The sequence below is a fragment of the Acomys russatus genome, chromosome 1 (assembly GCF_903995435.1).
Source record: "Acomys russatus chromosome 1, mAcoRus1.1, whole genome shotgun sequence".
Classification (NCBI taxonomy): Eukaryota; Metazoa; Chordata; class Mammalia; order Rodentia; family Muridae; genus Acomys; species Acomys russatus.
The window spans coordinates 38,264,552-38,287,346 of record NC_067137.1 but is presented as its reverse complement, the minus strand read 5'-3'; the positions used below and the strand labels follow the sequence as shown (position 1 = coordinate 38,287,346).

The window sequence follows — 22,795 nt, the reverse complement described above, 5'->3', positions numbered from 1 at the left end:
GGCTAGGTGCCATAGGCTCTCACTGAGTAGCTGTGCTCCCTGTAAACACGCTCAGGGCTTCTGCCCCAAGTATCATGTTGCTGGCAGAGTTGTTGAGGTCAGAGTCTGGGGCTGCATAGCTTTGGAATTTCTCCTTAAAGGATTTATTGAGGTTAAAGGCGTGGGCCGCCACCGCCACCACCACCACCACCATCTACCATATTTGCTGATTAATTTTGGTGGGGGCATTTGATTAATATTAGTCTGGCTGGGTTTGTTTTTTAATTTTGTATCAGTTATTCGTGAATTTCACATCATGTGCCCCAATCCCACTCATCTCCTTGTTCCTCCATATCCATCCTCAGCCCTTGCAAATCCCCCCAAAAGAAAACAAAAAAAACAAAAGCAAAAAACACCTCTCCATGGAAGCTGCAGTGTGTCCCACTGTATACCCCTCTGTCCACACATCTTTCCTTGCAGATGCTCACTGCAGTCTTTGGTGCGGTTCAAGGGCTCTGGCTTCTGCTCCACTTTCAATACTGTATCCTCACCAGGATGCCTCGCTGACATCCTGTTGCTGCCTGTGTCATCGATCCTGCAAGCGACCGTCAAGTGTTAATAAAAGAGCGTGTTGGCTCAGTGAGTATGGACTTCAGGATTTTAATTTCTTGTTGGTCCCTCACCATCTACCTGCCCTGCTGCCTTCCTAGGACTCTGGGAGTGCAGTCTTTATTAATGTGATAAAGAGATTGGCTGGATTATCTTTAATCCAGGTGCACTGAGAAGGTGGTTGGTAAAACTGCTGGACACTTCAACTGAGGAACAGTCTGGCCTTTTGGGGTGTTTCATGCAACTTTAATTTTCAGACAGGATCCCACGAAAGACATCAAACAGACTTGGGGAACACTGAATCTGCTTCTGCCTTTGGAAAAACCTCAGGCCCATTAGCCATCTAAGTAATTTAGTAAGCCTTCCACGAAAGCAAATTGTGGGCTTCACCAAACATGGCTAAGCTCGGGGAGCCCAGAGTCTCGATGCCCCCCATGTCTTGATAAGTTAACACTCTACACACCGTTCATAGAGAGTTTACAGACACAGCCCGTGCTGCTGTGTTCTACTTGCTTCAATCCATTTTCTGTTATTAATAACATAGTGCCACAGTCCGGTGTTACTGCCTGTGGCAAATTGTAAGACAAAGTGATTTGTTTGGTTTCGCATTTATATTTGAAAAGCAGGAGTCACATCTGGCAAATGGTCTTACTGACAGAGTCCCAAGGTACCACAGGCGTCATCATATGACACGGGACTGGAATGGCATGTGCATGTCCCTTTGTAGGCTCCATTCTCTTCATTTAAAAAAATTTAGATTTTTTTTTCCTTTCAGATTGGATGTGAGATATTTTGCCTAAGATGATTTGGTTGGGTACAGAAGAACATTCTGGAAGCCCTCAGGAACCCAGGGCCCACTGATTTCCCAGGGGACTGGAATTGGAGATATAGTTCACCCCACAGCTCTCAGGAAAGAGCCACTTCTCAGTGACCATGTCTTCAAATCCATCTGCATTAGCTTGGTGAAACCCCACTTCTTTGAGATGTGGATCTTCTGGCAGCCAGGGAACTTGAATTTGACTTTACTCGGAGCCTGAATCACATGTTATTTTTATTCTGCAGCTTGGTGATGACCTGGCCAGTGTGAACTCTGGCCACTGTGCCCTAAGGCTTCCCACAGGCACCACATATACCTGTGTGGAGCCTAGACTGGGGACAGCTTTGAGATCAGAGACTTAAGGCAACCCATATAGGCCACAGGCTACACACACACCACCAAGGAGGCTGCTGTTTGCCACCATAGCACAGCAGGCCTCCGTGGGGGAAAGGTCTTGGTTGGCTTAATGAGTTGCAAATGTTTGCATGCCTAATGTCCAAGAAGGTTGGACTGGGTGGGTGGGTCTTAACCAGTGAACCATCTCGCCAGCCCCTCTCTTCTCTTCTTTTAAACCCTCCAGTACCCACCATGCAGACCACACCCTGAAGGTGGTCTCAAACCTTTATCACTTTTCACTTTCCAAAGTCCTGCCTCTGTACGCCATCAGAAGATGACGTCCCTCTCTTCATACCTCACAATGAAGATTAAACTCCAACAACGAGTTTCAGGAGCACAAACATATCCAAACCATAGATGATGTTTAAAGGGGGGGTGAAAGCCCATTCTAATAAATAGCAAGTAAGATTATCAATAGCAAGTAAGATTATCAGTGAATAAATACAGGGCTTAATTCTGACCTAAGCAAAGACTAAGGTGGATAAGAGCCAAGGAGAACCAGGGCTAAGTGTATAGAAAGGAGACACTGGAAGCAGCCCATGGTGGTCAGACACTGAAGATGTGACAGGTCTCCCTAAACAGACTTAGAAGGATTGTAGCTAAAACTGGGCCAGGCAAGTTGAAGACTGCCCTGAGGATGAGGCCTAGTTTCAAAAAAGAAGGCTGAGAGGAACATGCCCAGAATTTGCCCCCTGTCACCAGGCTAGTCTTTGACAGAACAACCAGTAACTCAGATGTCTTTATCACTAGATTTCCTTCAGTTCCTCTGTCACCAAAACTAGAACAGGTGATTTTGCAAGAGAGTAAAAAGATGGAAATCTAGCAAGGTTCCAGCTGGGTTCATATCAGGCTAATTGCTCATACCCTCGGCAGTAAAAAAGATAAACTGTATCTCCAGTTGACCAGCAGGTAGACTCATAGAGTTACACTGCCCAGGAAGGCCAGCTTTGCACCTGTGCAGGCCAGGCAACCATCTGCCTCAGAGCATCCTTAGGCAGTTCTGGACAACCCAGAGGAGTTAGACCACAGGGGAGGCCCTGGCCCACAGTGGCTAAGAAAAGCACAGACTATTTCAATCCAGAGTGTCACTGTACCTCTCCTATGTCTGTCACCTCCTGTATTTCACAGCCACCGTGGGGCATTTCTATGGGAAGGTAGCAGCATCCGGTTTCTCTGAAACATCTGAAACATGTCTTATGTGAGGTGAGAATGTTATGTTCACGGGAAATGTGGGAAAAACAGGGTGGTGTGTTTTCCCCCTAAACTTCACTGTTTCTCAGAAAGCTATTTGTGACAAGAGCTTAAACCCAACTGGCCTGGTGATGGGGTTATAGAGGTATTCCTTGTAACTCTTGATATGCCCAGGACTAAAACTAGCCTGATATTTAAAACATGATCTAAAGGCCTAAGTGAGGCAACCTTAAAACCACCTGGTTCCAGGCATCCCGTAGTTTGATACGAATCTCTAGGATTTACAAATATTACCTGTCAGGAATCCGCTGCCTGAGATTCTGACTTATTAACACTGGGTCAGGGGGCTTTATGAATTTAAATGAAAACATGTCTTAAGATTTCCGCTGGGCCTGTGAGATGGCTTGGCAAGTAAAGGTGTCTGCCACTAAGCCTGAAGAAAGAGCTAAGTTCAAACCCCAGGACCCAACAGTAGGAGGAAAAAGCAGAGTCTCTCCAGCCATTGTCTGATTTCAAGGCACAAGCCTGCCCTTTCCTCACAAACACAGACCTAAGCAAGGACCAGGTTGGCTAAGAGCAAAATAAGTAAACAGAACAACCACAAAATGGAAGGCATCCCATCTCCCAGAAGACCTTAAACTCCAAACAGGATTCAGATTTATTTTACCTCTACATTTTGTGGATGAGGAAACTGAGACCCAAAGAAAGGGAGGGAGTGACCTTGAAAGGTCACACCGCTGATTAGTGTTGAAGAAACCCTGCAATGGATTGGGCGTCAGTGTGTTTTTCAAGGGCTTTGGTCCACTGAGTTGTCAACCTCAGCCACCACCACACGACAGCTAAAGCCTTCAGCTAGTGTCCTTCCGAATGCACACATGTTGACTGATGGAACCTGTGTAGACTGATGGGATATGGTGGGAGACCCAGAAAGAAGTCCACACAGGTCCAGCCACCTAAGCGTTGACAAAGACATTTAAATACAACAAAGCTGGATGGCCACCTGCAGAAGAATGGAATTAGGGTCACATGTCTCTCACCCTGCACAAAAAGTTAATCAAGATCAAAGACCTTAGCCAGGCAGTGGTGGCGCACGCCTTTAATCCCAGCACTCTAGAGGCAGAGGCAGGTGGATTGCTGTGAGTTTGAGGCCAGCTTGATCTACAAAGTGAGTCTAGGACAGCCAAAGCTACACAGAGAAACCCTGTCTCGAAAAACGAAACAAACAAACAAACAAAAAATCCAAGACCTAAATTGACCTGAAACTGAGAAAACCCTTTACTCCGTACACACAAGCAAGAACTTTCTGAGCAGGACACCAATAGCATAGGAAAGAACCCTAAAGACTAACAGGTGAGACGACATGGTATATCCCTAGCTGGGTGGCGGTGGCTTAATTATAACACTCGGGAGGCAGAGGCAGATGGCTCTCTGGGAGTTCGAGGCCAGCCTGGTCTACAGAGTGAGCTCCAGGACAGCCAGAGCTACACAGAGAAACCCTGTCTCAAAAAACTAAAAAGAAGGAGGAGGAGGAGGAGGAAGAGAAGGATAAGAGGATGTGTTTACCTTGTAAACACAAGTACCTGAGTTCTAGCCCCAGAGCCCACGTAAGAAGTCAATTACTAACACACGTGGCATCACACAACTATAATCCCAGTGCTGGGGAGATGGGGACAGGAGGGTCTCTAAGACTGTCTCAGTTGAAGGAGATGGCCTTCCTGGGTACGGTGCCCAGGGTTCTCTTGGCCTCCACATTCATATGCAGGTCTCCCTTCACATATAGATGCACCTGCATACATATGAACAAGCACGAACATACAACTACTATAAAAGGAATAATGCTGGGACACATGTACACCCATGTTTACAGCTGCATTATTCACAGGCAGGAGATGGAGCCGCCTGGACAGCCACTAACTAGATGACGAGATAAAGGAAAGATGGCACATGGAATTGTTTAACAGTCATAAAGAAAATTTTAAGTCATGACTTTGCAGGGAAATGGGTATAGCTGGAAATGTTATGTTAAGCAAAATAGGCCAGACACAGAAAGATGAGTATTGTACTCATATATTTTCTCACCCATAAAACTGTACGGGTGCACACATACGGGTGCACACATACGGGTGCACACATACGGGTGCACACATGTGCTCATATATGTGGGAGGGCATGGGGAAATAGAGAAGCGGGTGGAGAGGTGTGATGAGAAGACAGAAGGGGAAACTAAGTCAGGGAAGAAGAGCCAGCTGTAGGGAGAAGGGGGCGCAGAGGGAGAAATGAGAACACAGAACAACTATGTGTGTCTATAAGACACCATGTGAAACCATTGTTTTGTGTACTAAGCTAAAACTTAAAGCATGTATGCAAAGAACATGAAGTTGGCTAAGAGTAATTGGGAAGTCACATTGTGATGTTTGGTTTAAAAGTGTCTGAGTATTTATTGTTGTAAGTATAGTATTTTATATGTTCAACGCATCAAATGTATATTATGATAGCATCACTGCCTAAAGATAACCAATACTGGGAAAATCACTGAAGAATAAGATGGAGAACAAATTTTCATAGAAAACAGTGAAAGGGTAATTGGAAGCCAGGCATAGTGGCGCACACCTTTAATCCCAGCGCTCAGGAGGCAGAGGCAGGTGGATCACTGTGAGTTCAAGGCTAGTCTGGTCTACAAAATGAGTCCAGGACAGCCAAGGCTAACACAGAGAAGACCTGTCTCTAAAAATCCAAAACAAAAAAAAAAGGTATTTAGAAACTTTCCCTCTAAAATATTAAAACTACACTATGTATTTACTACTGCTGTGACAAGTAAGAGTTAGAAGGAGCTGGAACCACTAAAGGTTGGCTGGCTTTCTTGGCATCATATCCCCGGTGACAAGCCGCGTCTTCTGCCTCCCGTTTGCTTTTCAAAAAGTGATGCCCAAGAGATGGGGATCTGCACAAATATGGGGAACTTTAGGGATTCCCCCCTGGGGCATCGGGTGCTTTAGGGATCCCTCCCTCCTCCAGGGCTTCTCCCAATCCTTCCTTGTTCAAGTCCTTCTCTCCTCTTCCCAAACAGTGCCCTAGAGCTATGTCTAAGATCTTTGGGTCCCAGACTCTAACCTCACAACTTCATGAACGCCCTACACCGCTTAACAACATTGGTTTATCAGCAATTTGCATACACTTGCATGTTCCCCTCTATCGTTGCAATTCGTGAGAGACTGGTGAAGAAGTGACTAGAGCTACCAGAGACAGATGCTAACATGAACTGACAGTGACATTTGAATGGGTCTGATTGGTCACAAGTGATTGGCTCTTTAGTTCTTCAATGAGTATTTCAAGATACAACAAAACAGTCGTGCTACCAGCCTCGAAGACTCTGAGGGGACTTAGACAGTGACTGCTCAGATGATGTGGGCACCCTGCACTGGGCGGTGTTTTGCCCTGGTAGATTAATATGGAATCAAATGCTTATCATCTTCACAGATAGGAAAGGGCAGGTTCAACATGCCATCATTATGCCATCATCTACAGCAACTCTTCTTTGGAACACCTTTTAGCCCAATGTGGTATGAGGCTTTATCCCTGAATAGAGTGGTTGACACATAACTGTGCTTGGCCAACCACTACAGCCCATCCTGGTAGGTAACTAATAGGGTCACTCTTTTCCTATAAGTGAAACTCCATGAGTACGCGTGTGCGTATGAATGTGTGTGTGTGTGTGTGTGTGTGTGTGCGCGCGCGCGCTCATGGAACACATCTCTGATGTCATCCTCAGAGATGCTGTCCACCTTGTTTTTTGAGACAGGGTCTCTCATTGGGGCTCCCCCGTTAGGCTGGGCTGGCTGGTAGTGAGCTCAAGGGATCTACCTGTCTCTGGGTCTATAAGCACTTGCTACCATATATGAGTTGTGTCAGGAACCTGGGTCCTTAGCACTTTTATTGACTGAGTTTTCTCCACAGCCCTGAAACTCTCTTGCTAAACAAGTGCTGTCTTGGCTGGTCTGAAGCCTGGCAGCTGTCTCTGCAAACCAGTTCATTTATAGTTGCCTGGAGACCTCAGGTAACAATTGCAGCTTAGAGGTTATGTTAGTGGTTCAGAGTCCCACCTGAAGCTATGGGGTTAGCTGTGTGTGGCCAATCATAGTCTAAAAGCACTAAATGCTAAAGTGTGGCAATAACCAGCTCATCGTTTTTGAGTGGCATGTTGCTACAATCACTATCCGTGGCAGTCATTGTTGGTGATCTCTGATCTCTTCTGTGGTCGTTTATCAGTTAAATTTATCATGGTGAAAATTATGCACAGGGCTCTGCCCCCGCCAGGGTCTTAGAAGCCACCTACTCCTGCAGACAAGGAGGGACACAGCATATTTTGTTTTCAAGGCCTGGTATTTGTGGATGTTCTTTTTTAGTTGGTTGGTTGGTTGTTGGTTTTTGGTTTTGGTTTTGGTTTCGAGACAGGGTTTCTCCATGTAACAGCTCTGGCTATCTTGGAACTCACTCTGTAGACCAGGCTGGCCTTAAACTCCCACGCCTGCCTCTGCCTCCCGAGTGCTGGGATTAGGGCGTGCATCACCACACCCTGCTGTGGATATTCTTATCTCGATTCTTCTGAGGATTGGCAGTGGTAGCCATTGCAGCTATTTTTATGGCTCTTCTTGTCCCATGCTTTTGACCAAAGCTGCTGAGCAATTTCCTTCTGTTACCAAATTTTCTTCTTTAGGGAGAGATAAACATTTTGTCCTCTCCCTAGAGTCATAACAACAAACCACCATTTGATTCTGTTGAAGTTCAACCCAAGGAACCAATGAGTGTATTTGTTTTATGGGACGTGGCTGAGTTAAGGAAGTCATGGGGACCCCAAAGCAGCCACATTGGGAAGTCTTCTTCCAGCATGGATGATGGCTCCCAAGGCACTTGAGCGATAGTCCCCAGCTAGTGGCAGTGTTTGGAGAACTTGTGGAGTCTTTAAGACATGAGGTCTGGCAGGCAGAAGTAACTCACAAGCAACAGGCTTGTGGATTATGGCCTGGCTCTGGTTCCTATCTGTGGCTGTTATGTGACCAGCCACAAGCTCTCACACCAAGGCCTGAGCCCCAGTTATCACATACCCCTTGCTAGAAAATTGAACTCAAACAAACCCTTCCTCAACATTGCTTTTTGCCAGGTGTTCAGTTGCAGCAAGGGTGAAAGCAACTTCTGCAATGCTCTCTGACTTACACTCTCTACAGCTTTAACCCAGGAACGTTAAATTAAGTCTGTATGCGCACCTCTCTGTATCTACCCATCAGTCGCATCGCTGTCACTGTGGTGACTGTTCCTTAAGGTGTAGACTACAGTTAGAAATGGGCTTGATGGCTTGGGGTGGCTGAGTCTGACCTGCCTTCACTCTGTGTTGTTGGGCAACTCCCTGTTAGTTCAAGGTTATGCCAGACATATAAAAAACAACTCTTTTATCCTTTCCCTTGCCAAATGACAGGTGTTCTGGTTTGACAGCTGGTTCCACCAGCCCTAATCTTTATTTGCGTCCATGGGACCACAAGATGTTACGCCCAGAATACGGTTGCTTACGTGACCAGCAAGTTTATGAGGAGACTGGAAAGGTCTGGAAGGAATGTGGCAGCAATGCCGTCACCTCACACCAGCATGGCTTTCCAAAGTTCTCTGTATGGAGCCCTTCCAAGGTTGCGAGAGCAATTTTCCACTTTGATATGCTAAACATCATCATGGGTAATGCTGAAAATTGCTCCACAGATAGTTTTGGGTCATGTGCCAATGTAATTTCCCATGAAGGGAACAAAACTGCTCTCAGAGCATTGAAAGGCCTATATTTTATCTGTAGAGAGAAAGGCATAAATTATTCCCCCCACCTGGGTTATATGGAAGTTCTACCATTAGCAAAGTGACCCCAGGGATCCGGAATTGTAATAACAGCAGTGATTTATCCCACTGTTAAATTTCAGAAGCCGACTCTACAACAGTCCCTCAGAGGCCTGGGGAAACTGAAAAGTTATCCCTACCCACCCCTTAAAGATGCGCCAGATTTGATGGCCCACTACTTGGACTCCAAAGGGTCCCAACATAGAAGTTGTGTCTATAAACTTTAAAATTATTTTATTTTATTTTATTTGTTAGATTATTTACTATGTATACAGTGTTCTGCCTACATGTAGGTCTGCATACTAGAAGAGGGCACCAGATCTCATTACAGATGGTTGTGAGCCACCATGTAGTTTCTGGGAATTGAACTCAGGACTTTTGAAATAATAGCCAGGGCTCTTAACCTCAGAGCCATCTCTCCTGCCCCTGCAAAATAATTTTTAAAACCTAAATAAATACCTCTCTCAGAGAAAAAAAAATATGCCCTAGTGGGCTAAAAAAGTATGTACAATGCCTCAGATCATTCAATTACTATTAATCTAAGCATGTAAAAGATTGAAGATGCAGGCCTGGGAAGATGGCTCAGTGGGTAAGAGCATTTGGCAAGCAAGCATATAGACCTAAGTTTGAAGCCCCAGCATTATGTAAAAAGTGAGTGTTGTCATGTACACGGGTGGGAGGCAGAGATAGGAGGATCAGAGGAGGTGCTAGCCACTATCATTGCTCCATGTTCAGTGAGAAATTCCTATCTCAAAGGAATAAGACAGACAGTGGTCGAGCAGGCACCAGGCGCCCACCTCTGGCCTCCACAGGGCACAAAGGCATGTGCACTCTCATGTGTGCATACATACAGTACACACAGATACCCTGTATGCATCTCTCTCTCTCTCTCTCTCTCTCTCTCTCACACACACACACACACACACACACACACACACACACACAAATCCATAGACTCTCATCATATGAGAGTCTTACTGGTGTACTCTTGTTGGTCATGGGAGTCTGGGAAATACTCATATCTACTATTGACTGGCAAAGTATTCGTGGACCTCAAGGCTCTGTACTATGAGCTCAGAAGCCAGCCAATGCGAACAGAGGAGCCTGGATTCAACTTACAACAACCACTACTGTAAGTGAGTTCTTGGAGGCATCAAATAGCATCGTAACAAAAAAGTGCTATGGGAATTTTAAGTGATCCAAGGAAGAACTTTCTGGAAGCTAAACAAATAATTGGAAATAATTTTCGAATTTAGAAATCAATTGCTCAGGCAAGAAAGGCGGTGTTTTCTGTGGCCTGAATCACAGCCCAGTTGCCCAGGTGGCTTATATAAATCCAGAACAAAAACTATGAAAGACGTCAAAGAGAGGTGGAAGCCTAAGAACTCTGGGTGGTGGGAAAATCTGATAATTTTTAGAAATCCCACCTGAAAACAGAACCCCCCCGGAGCAGGCCAGACTGAAGGGGCAAATGGCTGAGCAGGCTCTCATAAAATCTTAACACCAGAAGCAGAGTGTCCCTCTAAAGAGGGGACATGGCTTGTAGTTGTGGTCATCTCAGTGAGGCTCAGGTGTCACATGGGATGCTGGAGAAATTGCTAGCTCTTAGGATCTGTTCTCTACCCTCTGGAGTTCATATCCAGAACAGTCTAGAGGAGCCAGGGGCGGTTGTTTGTCTGTTTTTTCATCTGAGTAAATGGGGCTGGCTAAATGGCTCCATGCTAAACAGCATTTGCTACCCCTGCAGAGGATGATGGGTTTCCGTTTCCAGTGCCCACATGGAGGCTCACATCCACCTGTAATTCCAGTTCCAGGGCATCTGATGCCCTTTCCTGGACCCCTCAGGCTCTGTATGTGAGTAGTGCGCATACACACCGGCAGGCAAGATGCTCATACCCCTAAAATTTAAAAAAAAAACAAAAAACACTTTTTAAATCTGAAAAAGTGGTTTTGTTTTGTTTTGTTTTTGTTTTTTTGGTTGGTTGGTTGGTTTTGTTTTCCCCAGGGTCCTCATTCCTAGCATATCTGCAAACATGAAGATCCCAGCAGGTGAAAGTCTGGGGCTTCCATGTCCTGCTGCGGTACCATCTCTTCACCTCCTCCTCCTCCACAGTCTTCTCTAATGGTGTGGACATGAGGCAGAGAAGCGCAATCAGCAGTCCCCTCCTGAGTTTGCACAGACAGTGGTGAGGAGCTCAGGCCACGCAATGCAGGACCTGAGCCGCCGGGGACCTTGTGCTCTGTGTGTATTTTCCCGGAAGTTCTCCAAAGCTCTCTGGTGCCTAAAACTGACTGGGATCCACTGAGCCATCTCAAACCTAGTCCAGAGACACAGTGTGCTCTGAGTCCATGTCCTTCCTTCACGTTGCTATCCAATCCTCTCTTGTTGGTTCAACAGAAATCCTATGGACCTCTAAAGGTGTTCCCCTGGGGACCACATCCCAGAACAACACCTTGGCAAACAGGATGGTTCCAGCTGGCTTGCGTGGTATTTCTATCATGGGGCCCTGAGATCTGAACCTCTGCAACAGTGCAGACAGGCTGATTTAGGTTGTCTGTTTGTTTGTTTTTTTATTTAATTGTTGTTGTTCGTTTGTTTTTGTCTGTTTTGAGACAGAGTTTTTTGTGTAGCCTTGGCTGTCCTAAAACTAGCTCTGTAGACCAGGCTGGCCTCGAACTCACAGAGCTCCACCTGCCTCTGCCTCCCGAGTGCTGGAATTAAAGGCTGCTTCCTATTCACATTAGACATAGGGCAAGCTGTGCTCTGCGCTATGAGAGTCCACAGCTTCCTCTTGGACTTGCAATCCATACGTGTCCTTCTATGTTGTGACTACAGAAAACTCCCAGGCCTCCGGCTTTCAGTCATTAAAAGTAGCAAAATGTGAAACTGCTGCAGCTGGCTACCCAGCTGTCTCAGGCAGGGTTACTGTTGCTCTGATGGAACGCCATGACCAAGCATCTTGAGGAAGAAAGGGTTTATTCAGTTTACACTTCTACATCACAGCTCATCATCAAAGGAGGTCAGGACAGGAACTCAAACAGGGCAGGACCCTGAAGTCAGAAGCTGATGCAGACCATGGAAGGGGCTGCTTACTGGTTTGCTCACCATGCCTTGCGCAGCCTTCTTTCTAATAGGAACCAGGACAATCATCCCAGGCATGGTTCCACCCACATTGAGCTGGGCCCTCTCCCGATCAATCACTAATTAAGAAAATGCCCTACAGGCTTGTCTACAGCCCAAACTTTTTTTAAAAAGAACTGTTATTTATTTATTTATTTTTGAGACAGGGTTTCTCTCTGTTAGCCTTGGCTGTCCTGGACTCACTTTATAGAACAAGCTGGCCTTGAACTCACAGAGATCCACCCGCCTCTGCCTCCTGAGTGCTGGGATCAAAGGCGTGCACCACCACGCCCAGCATACAATGAGATTACCCATCATCCCTCTGTTTGGATGGTGACAGCCTGCTTCTCCAGATTGGTCTTGAGTCACATAAGAGGAGTGGTGGACAGTCTTTAAATACAGACCCTTCATTTCCACTTTGCCCCTAGTGATTAATTTGTGGGAAGGGTGACATGCGCCAGCATCAGAAGGGATCAATCATGTTCTGGGAAGGAGCCTAAGCAGATGAAAGAAGAGTTAACTGGGGAGGGGGTGGGGGGGACTGTCTTGTATGTTATCAGATTTCCAATGTTGCGTTTAGCTGACCAGGAAACAACCTCCCACACAGTCTGTACCTTGCATTTTGGATCATTATGACAAAGCACAGAAGCAGCCTGGAGAGATTCCTTGGAAGTCATGGTCCATGAGTGCAGGTGTGGGAAAGGCTGTGTAATGGATAATGGTGACACCAAGGGCACCGGGGAACTCCAGAGACAACCTGATCTATAGCTTCAATACTAACAAGTCCCAAGGGGCCAGAGCACTGTGAGCAGTGTCTGCGCTGGTATTTTGTCCTAGTGAGGGGAAATACGAAACAACCCTGCAGAGACACGTGTGACAACAAAGGACACTGGAAGGTGGCTGCTGGGGGACTGTGATGCTGTGGAGCAAAGATGCTGCAGAGATTCATCCCGTGCATTGATTGAACAATGAACCAAGATGGAGCTCTCTTCTCCTGCCTGTGAGTCTTCTGGACAAATCGATAAGTATGTAGCATTTCAATTTCATGTTATCTTTAATCAGATCATGAATGTAAATGGTGCTACAGAATATGTTAGCAACATAGACAGGTTCCAGTTTGGGTGGATGAGACTTAAAGGTACCATGGGACTCCCCACGATCAGCAAATGAACCGGCTATATGAAAACCAACTACAGTGGCTGGTCCCTTGGAATTGATTGGTCCTAGGGTCCCCCACAGACACCAAAGTTAGTGAGTGTCCCTTATATCAATGGCATGGTATTTTCATATAACCCACCCACATCCAAGATCATCTAAATCCCCTCAAGATTACCTATAATATATAAGACCATGTAAAGAATGGTGTAACTAGCTGTTACCCCGAATCATTAGACCATGATGACAAAACAGCCAATATATAAACATGCAGAGATGATTTTCCCCATATCTGTTTGATTGGCAGTTGGCTGAGTCTATGGATACAGCACCCAAGGAGACATAGGTGGACTGTGTACAAAAGGCCAAGGGCCTCACGAGTAGAGGCCGGCAGGGAACTGAGGAAGGAGCACAAGGTCCCCTCAGAAGAGAATGTGGAGTGGGGACAGCAGTGACCAACACAAAACCCACTGCTGGCTGACTGCTCTGTGGTCAGATTCTATTCCACCTCTTGATCAGCAAAAAAACCAAGCTCATGAAATTAGGGCCATGCTGTGGAAGTGCCTGAGAGTTTTTGCCCAGCACAGGTACGTGACGCACTGTTCATCTGTGAGTGCCACAGCCCCCTGCCTTGGGTATCTATCTCATTAAACAGACTGAAAGTTCAAACTCAGGACTAAATCAAACTGGGACATGAGAAGAAAAGAAAAACAAAGGCAATCTCAACTTTTTATTTAGGAAAAAGCTCAGCAGTTCAAGTTGTTGTCCCTTAGGAAGACATTCAGTTGAACAGCTCCCTCCTCTGGACCGTGATGCTTGCGGGGTGAAGGGGCTCGTCTTTTGGTATGTATAAATGCTCGCCTGCATGTATATCTGTGAACAGTGTGTGTGCCTGGTGCTGGCAGAGGCCAGACAAGGATGCCAGATTGCCTGGAACTGGAGTTCAGATGGATGTCACTGGTCATGTGGGTCCTTGGAAATCAAGCCTGAGTCCTCTGGAAGAGCAGCCAGCACTCTGCCACGGAGCCATTATCTCTGCAGCCCCAGGTAGGTGTCTTTTGATTCATTTTCCTTTCCCGTTTAATTTCTTGTCTTGACATTTGAGCTGTCCATAGCAGACTCTGCTTTCCATAGATATGGGCTAACACAAGAAGCCTGGGTTGAATAAAGCAGACTCCCAACTGGGGGTAATACTTAGAAGCCCGCTCTGCTACACTTAGTGCCAAGAGTATTAACTCGGCAATAAGGAAAGCTAAAAAGCGAGGGTTTGAGTGGCGCACGCATGGTGACATGCTGGTGCTACACTGGCAGGCACAAGGTTCTGGATGCCGATTTTCCACCAGTGAATTATGACAGTGTTAGTTTTGTCACTGGTGACATTCTAAGCTTTACATACTGAAACCATGGAAGTGACAGATACCCATCATTCCTGTGGTGCTAATACCACATAATACTGGCTCAGGCCCAGACCACATCAGTGTCCCTGCACACCACACAGATACCCAGTGCTACCATCACCCAGTCCCAGCAGTGGCAGCTGAGAAGAGGGGAAGGAAGGACCACCCCTCCCCCCAGCCTGTTTGATATTCTGGGGAGGAAGCCACAGTAGGCAGCAGAATCCTTAGCTGAACCTGCCTGGCTGCACTAAAGGCTGGGGAGCACTTGGCAGACCAGCAAGGAAGTGAAAAGCAGGCGCAGGCTCCAAAAGTGTCACACTGCAAGGGAACAGAGGCGTGCGGTGGCCTCGGAGGCAGGAGAGAAGAGAACGCTGTGACGCCAGGTTCTGGAGTCATCTGTGAATAGAAAACAGCCTAGAGTGCTTGGAGGAATCAGCAGACCCTACCTCAAAGCCACCACCGGCTAATGGCTTCTATGTAAAGACAGCTGGGGAAACCGATCGGGTCTCAAGGACAGAAGCCCAGGGAGTGACAGTGAAGTCAGAGGCCAGGGGAAGGAATGTAGAAGGAGGGGACAAAGGTGAATGAGGGGGGTCCAGATGAGGTGCCGGTCTCCCATGGTTCCAGGGTGTCCAGACTTAGAGGAATAGCTTAAACCACATTAAAATCACCAAGTGAAGGGATCAAGGCGGCCCCACACATCGTCCCCACATGGGACTGCTTTAGCAAAAGAAGGGCGGCATTCCCCTAAAGGTAAAGGCGGACACTTACTCAGCCCCGTCAAAGTCTACACCTTGGGCCTCCTCAGAGCAGCCCTTTTACTGTCTAACATCTTAAGAGCTCCACCCAGGTAGGACCCACAGGAAGGGAGAGGCAGGCCAGCTCCCAGGCCCCAGCCCCTCCTAGTTTCTGCTTGATCTACAAGAACTGCTATCAGATGGAATGAGAGGCCATGAAATCCCATGGGCCCTCCAGAGATAGCTAGGGACTTGCAAAAGACCCAATGACTCAGTGGCCAAACATGCTATCACCGGTCCAACAGTTCCAGACTCAGCAAGAGATGACTGCCTAGTGCCTCATGAAGGGTAATCGCCTTCTCAGAGATACTCAGACTAATGGGGGAGGGGATCTTCAGACCAAAAAGGGGTAAGAAATTAGGAAACCACCAAACTAGGGCATGGAGAGATGGCTCAGCAGCTAAGAACATGCACTCCTCTTGTAGAGGATCAGAGTTCGACTCCCAGCACCCGAGGCAAGTGGCTGACAATCATCAATAACTCCAACTCCAGGGAACACACCCTCTTCTGGCTTCTAAAGACACCTGAATTCATGTGCATATAGTCCCCTACATATACACATACAAGTAATTTTTTTTATGTTAAAAAACAAAAAATGAGAGTCTGGGAATAAGCTCTAAAGGAGGCAGGGAGGAAGAAATGTGAGGTAGATTGAGACAGAGGGGCAGATGGCTGGGTACCCTAAACAGGTGCTACGAAGAGCAGGCTACTGCTAGGGAAAGCGTAAAGCAGGCTGAACAGCAAGAGCTGAGTACCAAGGGCCAAACGCTACCCGTACCCACGCCACCTAGAGCAGGAGAGACAATGAGAGGAACTTGAGACACCTCAGCTTTCCCATTATTCTCAAAGCAGTGAGAACTCTTTCTAGCCATAAGGCTGCAGGAGATGTAAGTTGAAAAAAAAAAAAAAAAGACCCTTTAAGGATCAGTACGATCAAGGATAGAGTGAGGGGGGCCGCGATGTCATTGTCTATGCCAGACACTACCAACACTTTCCTTTCTCCACTGTGCCCAGCCCCAAGTCCTCTGACTTTGTCCCTTATCGCTGGCTGGCGTCAAGCGTAGCCCAAGGCTCCCAATGTGACTCCAGCCTCTCCTTGGCACTCTGTGGTTGAACACAGTCACTTCACGGACTGAAGGCTGAAGCCACGCCTCCTTGACCTTCTTTCTGGAGCCTCTTAGGAGCACCCAGTGGGGTCTAGAGTCTGGGATAGTACTATTCTTCTGGATGGATGCTCAGTGGTCCTGAACCAGTGAGCAAACGTGTGTCAAGGGAACGAGTGAAGAAAAAGTCAGAGGCTTGAAGACTTTGGGAATTAGGACCCTCCACCATGACTACCGAAGTCCTGGAAGGCCAGGCAGGCCAAGACAAAATGGCCTCCTCGAGTTGCCTTTTTTTTGCCGGAGGGATTTCTACAGGGTTAACAGGAAGGTGCCCCCAGATGGGTTTAGTGTCTTAATATCGTAATTACAGGAAACAAATCTGCTGTGGGCCTTGATTCAGATTGTCCCCTGTAGCGCCACACAAAGTGAAAGTTGTAGCATGGGTGAGGTAGGTGTTGTGTCCATTTCAAAGGGAAGTCACAAAATCAGGCTTGGTGGCTCGTGCCTGAAGTCCCAGCACTCAGGAAGTAGAAGCAGGAGGGTCAGAAGTTCAAGGTCATCCTTAGTGAGTTCAAGGCAATCCTGGGATATGCAAGTCCTAGTGCTGGAGATGTAGATCAGTGGCGGAATGCTTGCCTGGCACACAGAACACCAGGTTCGATCCCCAGCACTGCATAAAAACTGGGTGTGGTGGCACAGGGACGTGCAAATAGGAGGATAAGTTGTAGGCTAGCTTCGGCTACATAGTGAGTTTGAGGCCAACTGGTGCTACATAGTGACTCAAGGCCAGCCTGGGCTACATGACATCCTGTCTCAAGGTAAAACATATCAAACGTAAGATACTGATTAGAGGAGGTGGGGCCTTGGCCACAGGTGACAGCAATGAGTAACAGCATCCAGATGCCCATACCTACAAGCTGTTTTTAGCCGGCCAGCTGTGCTCTTGGCATAGGCATCTGATTGAATCCTTTGTCACTGGTTTGATTTGCTTGTGTGAGCAAGGTTGTGAAGTGTTCTAATTCCCTGTCTGAGTTTGCTATATATCTTTGAGGTTTGGCCTAGCGCTCTGGCTGTCCCCATGTGACTCCCCTGCCATGGTCCTGCACAATGCTGGCATCAGCAAAACCCTGTGAAGATGGCTGGAACCTGCCCAGGAGCTGTGGGAGACAGCCAGGGGACGTCTTTTGGCACAGGACCTCCATCCAGAAGACAAGCTAGGCAATGACTCCTAAGAGACCCTGGCTGTCAGAGAAGAAAGGAGGTCTCTGTGGGAGAGGAAAATGGCCCAAGGTACCTCCATTAACTAAGAAAGTGAGGGCTACCTCAGAGTCCTAGTTTTTAGTGCCATTGTGTTGGGTTAAAAGAAGGACTGCAAAGGAGGCTACAAATGTCACCACCAAGATTTAAATGACAGGTATATACAAGGGTATTTAAAAACACATTACAGATAGCCATTGTATTGGGTGCAGTGCCTGTAGCTACCCCATCCCAGCTAAAAGTCAACATGGAGTCGCTCATGCTAAATGTCCAAGTGATCATGCTGACAAGTAAACTCTCACCACCCAAGAAGCCAAGAGTAGAGAGTGTCCATTTGTCAGGTTCTGTCTGCCATAAGCCTCACCAGAAAACAAGAACATTGCCAGTTTTTCTCTTATCACTACACTGGTGTTTACCATGAAAAGGGCTGAACAGACTGACCCACTTTGCTTTCTATTGGTTTTTTTGTTGTTTTGCTTTGACTTTCTCTACATGTAACACTAGCCATCTTTGGCCTCAGTTTCTCTTCCCATAAGTTCTGTCACACACATTGTCTACACCCTAAGTCCTGTTGTTTTTCTAAAGCAGTGATTCTCAACCTTTCTGATGCTGTGACCCTTTGATACAGTTCTTCATGTTGTGGTAATTCCCAAGCATAAAATTATTTTCATTGCTACTTCATAACTGTAGTTTTGCTACTGTTATGATCATAATGTAAATCTCTGATATGCAGGATATCTGACATGGGACTCCTACAAAAGGGTTTAGTCAACCCCAAAGGGGTCGTGACCCACAGGTTGAGAATCTCTGCTCTAGAGGTGTGTTTCCCCTTGAGTTTTTAGGAGTTATATATACACAGGGCTGGAGCAGTAGATCTGTGGGAAAGGTGCCTGGCAAACAAGCATGAGGACCCAGCACCCACATTTAGATCCCCAGTGCCTATCTAAAACCTTGGCATGGCTATGGGTGTCTGTAGCCCTAGTGCTGGGTGGATCCCCAGCATTCAGTGGGCAGCCTGTCTAGCCAATCAGTGACAGCCAGGCTCCTTGAGAGCCAGGGTCTCAAAAGAGAGAGGGAGAGAGCAGTTAGTGGAAGATGCCTCATGTAGGCCTGGCCTCTGCACACAGGGACACACATACACTATACACACACACACACATACACACATGCACACACACACACACACATACACTTACATACACACACTCATATACACACACTCACACACACGTATACACACATGCTTTATATTGTTTGAATAGAACATAGGACATTCCTCACATCACAGAAAATTCTTCCATGAAATCTCCTAGACTCAAAAATCAAAAAAACCAAAAAGTTCTCCTTGTTACGTTCTTTTTTTATTTTGTCACTTCCCTTTGTGGCAACTACATACTAGGATCAAAATCTAGAAAGAGACGTGGCGGTTGCGGGGTGGGGGTGAAATCAGAGTTTAAAACAGCATCCTTTACCTGGCATGGTGACACACACACACCTGTAATCTTAGCTGAGGCTGAGGCAGGAAGATCAAGAGTTCTGGGCTAGCCTGGGCTACCCAAAAAAAGATTCGACCCTCAAAAAGGAAGACACTCGGCTGGAGGGACATCCCAATGGCTACAAGAATGCTCTGCTCTTGCAGAGGACCCGGATTCAGTCCCCTGCACCCACACTGAGAGCCTTACACCTGCTCGTCGTAACTCCTATTCTGGAGGAGCTTCCTCTGACATGTGCACGCACGTGAGCATACCACACAGATATATGGCTAAAAATAATAAATAATAAATCTTTTTTTTAAAAGGACCAGGTGTGGTGGTGTATGTCTTTAATCCCAGCACTTAAGGAGGCAGAGGCAGATGCATCTCTGTGAGTTTGAGGGCAGCCTGGTCTACAAAGTGACCAGGACAGACAGGGCTATTACACAGAGAAACTCTGTTTTGGGAAATGAAAAGAACCAGAAACCAAAAAAGATTTAGCCATATTTAGCCTCATTACAGCCATGCAGAGCATGCCGGCTATCATGTTTCCACTGCTTACGTCCCTGGCTCGTACAATGATACACGCACACATCTTCATGCCTGCAGGGGAGAGAACCGAGGTACAGAGTGGAGATGCAGTTGTATATGGCCCCTGGGCTAGCAGGTGTCACTGACGAGACAAAACCCAGGTACATGAAATGCCACTCCTTTTCTAGAACAACATAACATAACAAAACCAATAAACAAATAAAAATTAAAAACCCACTATAAAAAAGCAAATTAAGTGTAATATGAAATTACAATGCTAAAACATAAATATTCTAGGAAATTACTTTTTTTGGTTTTTTTTTGGTTTTGTTTTTGTTTTTTAAGGCAGGGCTTCTCTATGTAGCCTTGTCTATCCTAGACTCACTTTGTAAACCAGGCTAGTCTCAAACTCACAGGCCTGCCTCTGCCTCCTAAGTGCTGGGATTAAAGGTGTGGGCCGCCACACCTTTGGAAATGACTGTCATTCTCTGGAAATGACTTTCTTTACAATTGTAAATGACTAATTTTGGTGTGTGTGTGTCTGTCTGTGTGTCACACCGTATCACATATTATATTTCAGCAAGTGTTCATTGAATGTTCTGATGAGTCTGTGTGTTAGACAGGATCTAAGGGCACAATGGTCAAGCAAGAATAAGCCTTGTCCTAGACTCCGGAGAGAAAGGGGTTCCAAGTGACCAGTGGGGACCAAGGGAAGGGACAGACTCGGTGTTCTTTAAGAAAACTTGTCTTCTCTATCTTGTGTCTAAATTAGCTGGCCCACCTCCAGCGGCCCTCCATTTTGCTCCAGTGAGTTTAGCATCACTGAACTCACAAGCTCAGCCCCTAATGTTCCAGACCTGACAATTCGTGGACCATAAATGGAAAGACCATAAGCGGGGGACAGACACTTTCAGATTCTAATTTCATAGGGAGGCAAACAAACAAAACAATTCCTAAGATTGACCACCAAATCTCCATCTCCTTCTGCCTATGGCAGTTCCCCCGGGCTTCCCAACATCTGGTGTAGTATGGACATAGGGCCTCCAGCTTGACTCCCTGGAGCCCCATCCCTTCCAGAGGCCTATAGAAATGCATGGTCAGAGAGCAAAACTACCTGCCTGCCTCCTGCAGACTCATTTGGCCTTACCCAGAGCTTCCTGCACGTGCACCAAAAACTGGGGCCACCTGGCTGTCACATCTCCCTAGTGACAATCCAGCTCTTGGTTGCATGAGCTGTCCATGTGAGTGCCGTGCCGAGTTAGCTTCTGTCTTCCTGCCTGGCAGATGTTTCTACTCAGTATGTGTTAATCTTCCAGGAAGGTTCGTCTTCGCTCTATTCTCACCAAATCCCGCTTCTAGTGCTCACTGAGCAGTGCTGGGAGGGTCCCAGAAGCTTGCCCAAATGAGCATGTCATCCCTTAGGACTTAGACAGCAGCAAGCATGGTGATGTGGTCTTTCTGCAGCATTGCTAACACACAGCGAAGAATTCGTGCATCTCTAGTTTTGTTTTTATGTTTTAGAGGCAGGCTCTCATCTAGCCTAAGCTGGTGGTGAACCTGCGTTTTAAAAGGGAACAAACTTGAACTTCTCATCCTCCTGCCTCCGCTTCTTGAGTGCTGAGATTACAGACGCGTGCCACCATGTAGTGCTGGCAGATCAAAGCCAGAGGTTTGTGCATGCTAGGTAAGCGTGCTACCAACCAAGGTATGTCCCCAGCCCACCTCTCTGTGTCTTTGCAAACTCTATTCAACAATGCTGCAAGCAAGTATGCACCAATGAGGTCTTTCCTCCATGGGTCAAGTGACGCGGTAACCCTGTAGGACAGTGGTGCTCAACCTTCCTTAGTGCTGTAACCCTTTAGTGCAGTTCCCCATATTGTGGTGACCCCGCCCCACCCCCTCCCACCCCCCAGTCATAAAGTCATTTTCGTTGCTACCTCATCGCTATGATTTTGCTTTTATTAAACATAATGTAAAAATCTGATATGTGTCTTCCAGGGGGATGTGGCCCACATCTTAGAGTTCAGGGTGGTGTTCGGGCTCGCTTATATCAACTTGACAAAAACTAGAGTCATCCGGGAGAGGGCACCTTCACTGCAGGATTGCCTCCACCCTCCTGGCCTGTGGACAAGTGTGTGGGACATTTTCTTCATTGCTAATTGCCGTGAGAGGGCTCAGGCCCCTATGGCCAGTGTCAAACGCCCTGGGCTGCTGGTCCTGGCTTGTGTAAGAAAGCAAGCTGAGCGAGTCAGCAAGCAGGCTTTCTCTGTGAACTCTCCTTCAGTCTATGCCTCTGTTTCTCTCAGTATTGGACTGTTAATCCATGAGCCAAACCCTTCCCTCCCCAAAGCTGCTTTTGGTCACGGTGATTATCACAGCATCAGGAAGCAAGCTAGGGGGGTAGGGGTGGGCGTAAGGGGGGGCCCTGCTCTTTCACTCACCAGAAAGCTGAGGCTTGAAGGGGCCGGGTAAACAACCTAGCACCACATGGCTATTAAGCCAGGTCTGGTGTAATTCGTGGTGTCCCTCACCTGTTGCCGTATCCTCTAGTCTTTTGTCAATTCTTGTCCATTCACTGAGGTGCCTGGTGCTTACAACCACAGGAGTTCCTATTGGAGAAAAGAGAAGGGAGCCCTGAGCTCAGGGAGCTTGAGGGGCCTGGGCATGTGGAGGAGGCTTGAGAGCCCCCTCAAACTCCTCTGTACTGGCTTTCCTCTTCTCTCTGCTGAGATCCAGGAGGCTGGAGAGACGGCTCAGCTGTTAAAGGCTAGGCTCACAACCAAAAACAGCCCTAGCTATCCTAGAACTCACTCTGCCTCTGCCTCCTGAGTGCTGGAAGTAAAGGTGTGTGCCACCACACCCAGTGGCTATTTTACGGTGTCTTAGGTCATCATATAATTCCATGGGAATGCTCTGTAGAGCAACTCTGATAAATAGAAGGATGATACCCATGAATCCTTGCGACACTTCAGTTTATAAAGTTGAGATTCCAGTGGCTTTAGGGGAGACAAAACTGGCCACAAGAAATTTATTTAGAAGCAAAATGTGGGGTCTGATGTCAGGAAGCCTCATCAGTTCACCAGTGACCAGGAGAAAAAA

The 22,795-nt window shown here is 47.0% G+C and overlaps 1 non-coding gene across 1 annotated transcript; it reads right to left on the bottom strand.

Moving 5' to 3' along the window:
• Positions 1-1,745: 1,745 nt before the first annotated feature.
• LOC127197053 (small nucleolar RNA SNORA70) lies at positions 1,746-1,882 on the bottom strand. The gene has a single exon (XR_007831587.1). It is a non-coding gene; the product is annotated as a small nucleolar RNA SNORA70 (small nucleolar RNA).
• Between the last annotated feature and the right edge of the window lie 20,913 nt (positions 1,883-22,795).